This window comes from Crocodylus porosus, unplaced genomic scaffold, assembly GCF_001723895.1.
Source record: "Crocodylus porosus isolate Cpor-Errol unplaced genomic scaffold, CroPor_comp1, whole genome shotgun sequence".
Lineage (NCBI taxonomy): Eukaryota > Metazoa > Chordata > Crocodylia > Crocodylidae > Crocodylus > Crocodylus porosus.
The window spans coordinates 56,942,059-56,950,097 of NW_017728950.1; positions in this window are offsets into that span (position 1 = coordinate 56,942,059).

The following is an 8,039-nucleotide window of genomic DNA, read 5'->3' on the forward strand; positions in this document are numbered from 1 at the left end:
CCCCCAACCCCCATTCAACATGGTATGGAAGAGCTGGCTGGGGCACAGGGGTGTTTTAGCATGGGGCTAGCTAGTAGGCAGCCTCCACACTGAAGCACCCTCATGACCCAAGCCAGCCACGTCAGCGTCTATATGTGCACTGCAGTGGAGTAAATAACTCCACTGTAGGATAGTACTTACATATCGCAGTATTATCCTATGGTGGAGTTAATTAGTTTACTCCATAGTAATAGCACCACACATGTAGACCATGCCCTTTTACTGAGGAGCTAGTTAATCAACTCACAGTAAACGTCTCATGTAGATACACCACTGTATGCAGCATATAATTTGGGATTTCTCTCTCTCTTTGGTAGACATAAACACATGCTTATATTTTTTAAGAGTCCTATACAGAACAGGACTGGATGTAACACTGAGTAATATCAGAAATAATCATAATTAGATATATGATAGATACTCTCCTGCCTTGACAGGAGATAAGCAGCAAATTTTGGATCAGTACAAAAATGTTACACTGTTTTTGGGAGAGTGCTCATGAACTTAAACTTCCAGAATAGTGTGTAAATATCTCATCAGACTTATGCTGAGAACCCAGGAAGTTAAAAAATACAATTGAAGTAGATCAAGTGGATTTTTCTTAAATAGTGAAAAAAAGGTTGACTGATACTGAAGTGTTACAACTTTGGCAAACATTTTACTTTATGATTAGACTAAAAATATTTGGGGATAAAACTTAAACAATGCTGAGACAACTTTACCTGTAACAGTAAAAAAAATGCCACTGTGACAGACACCAAGATTTTCTTTAATTGTAATCCTTTGCATGTTGTAATCTTGGTTTCCTGCTCTGTTCTACCAGTCTTGTTTTGTTTTCTATAGGTTAGTGTAAAAACAGTAGGCTTTATACATTAGTAACTCCTTCTCACATCATAACATCTTGGATACTGTATTTTAACTTTATTGGGTTCAAAATATTTTAAGTCCAAGGGGTAAGTAAGTTTTAAAAAAAAAGTGGTGAAGAGAAGAGAGGAAGAGGAATGACTTTAACATTCTGGTGAATGAAGGACAGCTAGAGAGACAAGATGTGCCTAGGTGCCCATACAACCTAATGTGTATGATTTTTACTATACTGGTTCACTAGCTGTTTACTCACTCCTCATGCCTTCTTCCTCTTTGAGCAGAGCAGGTAATGTATTTGTTTTATTCCTGTTGTTATTATTTTATAGCCTCCCACATCAAGATAACACTTAAGTCTAACTGTCTAACCTTAGAATGCCATTCAGCATAGGTATGGGGGTCCAGTAAAAGTGACACATACCACATGTTGGTCTTTTATCATTTTTTTTCCCATTGTGCGTTGTTATGGAGGAAAGAGAGGATTAAAAAAAAATGCATGGGAAAACTACTGTCAAGCTTACCAGCATTTTTCTGATACAAGATTGCCCTAGGTGAAATTATTTTAATTTACAAATTTGCAGAGATAAAAAAAAATTCCCTGCTGCAAAAAACACAATATTTCCAGTATCATATGGGGCTGATGAACTCCACCATATGACAGAGCAAATTGAGATCTTGCATTTACAAGACCTTTTTGTAGTGGGGGTGGGGAGAGGGTATTATATGAAAAGTTATAATGTAGTTAATCGTATTGCAAGGCTGATCTCACTAATTTTACAATTCTGTTATATGCAGAGGTTATCATACTAATTAGTTACATCTGGAATATTTGTTTTCTTAAATGGAGGGCTTTCATGTTTCCTTCTCTTTTAGCTCTAAAGCTTTCAGTTCAGTGGTCAAAGACTGCAGGAAGACTCAAATATCACTGTCGCAGGCACTGAAGTGCCTGCTCCTAAAGGATAGGTGTGGGTTGCTGGGGCAACCACTGAGGTCAGCTGACCAGGAGGGGGCAGGGGCTGGCCTATATAAACAGCCTAGGCTGAGGCCAAGAGGGCAGTTCCCCTCTGGCAGTTGTAGAAGATGGAGCTCTGTGGGAGTAAGCAGAGCATGAGAAGCCTGATGACCTGAGTAGCTTAGGTGGAGAATACCAGGCAGAGGAACCCCTGGCCAGGATGGTAATGTTGATGAGCCTGAGGGCTTAGGGTTAGAGTTTGACCAGGAGGCCTAAGTTTGTGTTGCAGCTGATTGGCTTATGGGTTTTGTTTATTGTTACACCGGAGGACTGGGAGAGGCTGTAGGGGTTGGAGGAGGCCTCAGGGGAGCTCCCCAGTAGCATGGGGGTTCCTGGCACCAGAGAGGGTGCTGCGTTTTGGGGTTTGCATAGACCCCAGCCTCAGTGGGGCAGTGTCGAGTGGGGTGAGGAGCCCAGTGCGGGTGAGTGACCTGGGAAGGCGGGTCTGGGGGCCAGGCACAGCTACGGTCACCTGATCCCTGAGCGTGGGGAGCGTGAGGCACATAGGCCCCAGTGTGGGTGGGAATCACACAAGCAAGGCCCCAGTGTGAGCGCGGGCATGATTAGACCCCCAGGGAGGGCGATTAGCATTCGGATCGGGATAAGCCCCAGGGAGGGTTGCACGGCATCGTATTGGGGTAAGCCCCAGGGAGGGTTGCATGGCATCGTATTGGGGTAAGCCCCAGGGAGGGTGCACGGCATCGTATTGGGGTAAGCCCCAGGGAGGGCACACATAGGCCCCAGTGCAGGGCGTGAGAAGAAGCCCAGAGAGGGTGAGAGACTGAGTAGAAGCCCCAGGGAGGGCACATGGGAACAAGGATCCCCAGGGAGGGCATACTGAGAAGCCCCAGGAGAAGGGCGTGCGTATGGGTAGAAGCCCGAGGGAGGGCGAGTACTGCAATAAGAGGCCCGAGGAGGGCGAGCGTACGGGTAGAGGCCTCGGAGAGGGCCACTAAGGAAAGATCATAGACACAACAACGTCCAGGACAACTGAGAGGCTTGGGGCGTGGTATTAGGGGTGGTAGGAGCCACGCATAGCCCTGTGGCGGGAGTGCACTGAATCATCAGGAGACGGGGTACTGGCGGGAGTATGCAAAAGGGTACCGTGCAAGAGGGTAAAAGGGAGCCTCTCTTTTATAATATTTTCCGGCAAAGCATGGCAGGAGAGATAATGAGGGTGCGTAGACACCCACTTGACATGGTAGGGGGCGCCAGGAGAGATCACGGCCGCTCCTGGGCCCCTGCCCTGTGACGCTCACAAAACATGAAAACTAGATAATAACATTTTAAACAAATTGCCTTGCTGTAGGCACACCATCAAAGGAAAAATAGTGCTAATGAATTCTCCAGTTAGGTCCTTAGATCCGTACAAGTAGGAAAACACACACTGACAGACAGAAGGATCCCAGCATGTGCAAGATATTTCTTTTCATATTCATCTTTATGGACCCAACCTTGAAAGATGCTGAGTGTCCTCAACTCCCACTGGTGTACCTAGCCCAATATTTCCCTGCAAGTTGGAGATCACTAGATGGATTTCTTTACATAAGGAAATTTAATATGATCACTTTAATAGCAGTAGGAGCTGCTTTTCACAGCAGCGGGAGCATCTTAAAACTATTTCTTCAGTTTGGTAGTGAGATATTTGTGTGAGAAAACTGGATTTGAAAGCTGAGTAAATCCTACAAAACTAGATTTCTGCAAAAAAAACTTTCATATTTTAACTGATTTTTGTAGCTTTTTGGTGTTTGGTTTCTATGAGTAGTCTGGTGAATAAATGCTATCAAATAATTCACAGAAGCAGCATAACTTTAGGCAAATATTGCAGAGGACTCAGGAAAGGCAAATCTGAAACTCGTGATAGTGAGTGTGTATGAAAGACACCTGACTGAAAGTCATATTCAGCAAATAGAATAGATTCATGCCCCATGACTACAGTTGTACCCAATTAAAAGAAATCCATTTTGAATATTTGCATCAAGCTTCTCATGAATAATCTTCAGGCTAAGAATTATTTGCCAAAATGCTATAACAATAAGAGTTCCAGACAGACTGCATTTCTTAAGGCCTCATGGCCTTTGAGGAACTGTTTTCAAGTGGTTTTAAATGTCATGCTTTTTCTTTTTCTTTTTTTTCACTTAAGACTTAACCATCTTTCATTCTGAGGAAAATTTCTCTCACAAAAATTATTGCTATTTCACAAAAGTAGTAAGAACTCAAAAAGGAGTGACTGTTGTTAAGCTAACTCTTCGGGACTGACATAACCACCCATTCTATTCAATATATAAAAGTGTACTTTCACTGAAAGGAGAAAGTGTTTAAAAACAAACAAAAAGCATGCATGTCCCTCCCCAATGCACACAACCACCCTACAGCTAGCTAGTATTTTCAGTGGTGTAGCAGAATAATGACAGATTTTTTCTTTTGATAGAAGGATTATCCAGTAGGTTGATGGCTTCATGTTTTATGGGCTCTAAGGATACCTGGAATACCAAAAAAGCCATATGGACTTTTGCAGCCTAAAGGATATAAAAAGTCATAGATTCATTCTTGCCTTGACATCTGCAAGGAAGGCAGCTTGTAAAGTGAAAGAAAACAGCATAGGTCTGAAAGCCCTCTGCTCCACATCCTCTTGCTCTCTGATCCATAGTCTTAAAAAATGTATGAAAAGGATTTGAATGGTCTGGCAATCAAAAATACAATAGAAACACTGTACTAAAAAAAAAGCCCTTGTTCAGCAAAAGGTTGGAAGAGCTCCAAAAATTCTCTCTTTCTCCTGCTTTACAAAGACCCTTGTGAAAGACACTGGGGGGCGTGGTAAATATACTAGGCACTAGTCCCAAGACACTAAGAACTGAATTGCTTTTGCTAAACTGGGATTCTTTCTGAATTATTTTTTTAAAAGGATAGGGAATGCAGATTTTGAGGTGGCTTTTTCCCCCCATTTCCAACATAAGTGTCAGCTGGACTCTCCCAAAACTATAACAGTCCATGCATGTATGATATCTGTTGAGGCTACACATTTACTGCTCATGAATGGTTTTAAGGGACCTATTTGATTTTATTTGTCATTTTCTCTAGGTTATATCAATTCTCTCAGTTTGGAACACCCATTTTCTTCCAGATACAGAAATAAGAAGGTAACACTTCTTTGATATACATGGACTGACCACTTTTGACTAATGGGTAAATATTATTTAAGACTAGTGAAGTTACAGCGAACTGGGATCCAATAAACTGTTTTGATCTATAAGACAATAAGACAAAGGCCAAAGCAAACTTGTGGGTTGTATGTTCACGGTGTAGACGCAAATCCTGGAAAAGATAAGATAGGCTAATACAGATTATATTTGCACTTGGATCTCTGGTATTTCTTTAATGTATGTATTTTCTTAGTTTGGGATTACTGTAAGTATGATACAGAGGCGTACGTTGTAGTCATGTTGGTTTACTAATTAATGATCTTTTTGTTGAAGATGTCAGCTGAGACTCCCAATCAGTCAAGCTCTTGGTAGTTCTGGGGCCCTTGTAAGGTCAGAGGGCAGTGTCTCTCACACATTTGATTTTGGCTGTCTCAGAAGGGATTACCACATTAGAGTGAAGCCCTGTTCTTGTGCTCGGTCATAGCTGGTCTCCTTATCACCCCAGGAATGACCATCACTCGTACTTGAGCATGACTAATGCTGATACTGGAAATCAGTTTCCACATGTAGGGTTCAGGAGATGTGCCAGGGCAAGTTGGTGTCTACAGCCAAGGTGGCATGATGATATTCATTTGCTTGTTCTGTTTCCTTCATAGCAGAGTGCTAACCTCATCTATCATGGGTTGTATCCTCCTAGGACATTAAGCTCAGCCCAGCAGACTGTACATGCCATTTAATGCAGTCCTTGTAGCGGAGTTTGTGACAGCCAGCCTTCCTACTGCCTTTTTCAAATTCACTGTACAGAACTCCCTTAGTCAGTCGATTGTTGTCCATATGTATGACATGGCCAACCCAGGTCATCTGCCTCCATGCTAGCATGGGTGGATGGCCTTGTCCTCATCAGCCACATGGAAGTCAGTGGCTCTGCTTGGCAGGCAGAGGGTGCAATAGGTGGCACCCCATGTAGGATGTCTAGCTGCTGGCTCGGGAGCAGGAAGCTGTATCCCACAGCAACCAGCTGCCCCAGCTTGTCCAGATGGGTGTTCATGATGTCCCACAGCCTCCTACAAGAGTCACACAGGGCAACAAACGGGACACGCTGCAGCTTCTGGGTCTGTGTGCTAGGCCATGGATAGTGGGGTACCATGGCAGGGTGCGAACAGGCCAGGAAATGGGGGTATATGAAATTCATGCGGGAAGGTACTTACTGTGGGGCTCTTCTGGAACGCTTAGGGTGGGGCACAGGGCAGGGTCCACGGTGACATGGCAGGGGGCTGGTGGCATGCTTGCCCACACCCAGCAGCCAATTAGAGGTGGCCCAAGTGCTCAGCTGCACTTGGCAGTCTCCAGCAGTCCTGAGAGCCTGCAGGAGCCAGATGGAGCACCTCCCACCTGTGGGCCTCAGCCAGGACAGGCTGCCTTGCCCTACCCCCAGCCCTCCAAAAGGTGAACATGTATAGTGTTTGCTCCCTATCTAACTAGACCAGTTAGCGAGAACCACATAATTTATATCTATTCCTCCTCTGGCTTTATGAACATGTGTACACGGTCTCAGTGTCATATACCAAGGGAGGCACTTGACAGTGTTCAGTCTCTGCAGTAAGAAGTTATTCCTGAAAACAGAGAGCAACTTTAATTTATTTTGTAGATAATGATTTGGTGCCACATATAGTGACTATATGTAGGGTGTCCATATATCCCACATTGGCCAGGACAGACCTGGATTTCAGCACCCAGCCACTGGAGAAAATTGAAGCAAAAGTCCCAAATTGGCACAAACCTACCCGCATGTGCCCAGCTCCTTACTTAGGAATCAGGTACATGCCAGTGGGTTCATGCCACTCTGGGGCTTTTGCCTCACTTTCCTCCAGAGAGCCCAGCCAATGGGCTACTCCCTGGTCTGGACTCCACTGGCCTGTGAGGGGAGTTGCTTGCACAATACAGTTGCGGAGGAGGGGAGCTATGGGATCATGAATGTGTGTGCGTGTGTGTGTGTGCGCGCGTGCGCCCTCTCCTGGATTTCCCTCAGGAGCACCCCTGCTGTCCCAGGTTTCCCTCAAATTATTATGGTCACCCTACCTATATGCCACATATAACTATGTGGGACTGGTATTTGTTAATATAATTCCATGCTGTATAAATAAAACTATGGTCTTTATCTTCTAGCATCAGCGTGGTAGCAAATCAACAAAAAAAAGGAGATTAGGGATTGGGAATGAGAAAAGTGCCAGAATCATCACTGAATTCTTTGATTAAATGACCTTTGGGTTCATAGCTATCTATCAATAGTGATTCCATGAGTTTACGCACAATTTCCTGTGAATAAACTATAAAGAAGGAAAAATATAACTCTGCCTGTTAGAAATCATGGATCTCTCTCAACTCTGTTTGGAGCTGCAAACACACAATCCACCTTCAAAGTAATACATCTTTCCTTGGTGGTATTTGCAAAATGGAGGCATTTGGGAAGCTGATTTTGACTCTCAGAAGTTTTTGGTGGCAACCATATTGTCTGGAGGGGAAAGATTGACAATATTCAATACTACTGCAGAAGATTGTATTTAAAAATGAATAGTTCATGATGGGTATGCATTCATTGCACAGAAGTGCAATGAAAAGAAACTATGAAGTCCAGAGTTGTTTATCTGTTTGTAGATGAAAGAGAAGAAGGCTAAAAATATTAAGTTTGCCTTTCATTCAAAAGGCCTAACCTTAGAAGGTACTAAATGTCTTCCAGTCCCTTGGGACAGACTCAGCACATTACAGCATCAGACTATTTGCTTTGTGTTATTATTTAATAAACCCTGAGGAAACTCTTTTAAGGGATGCAGCAAGGGACATTTAACCAAAACTTTCTCCAAGAGAAAACCTTGACGTCTGTAAGCTGAAAGAGGAAGAAAAAATGGCCTTATGTGAAATTGCATTGGTTTCATAGTTTCATAGTTTCTAGGGTCGGAAGGGACTTGAGTAGATCATCTAGTCCG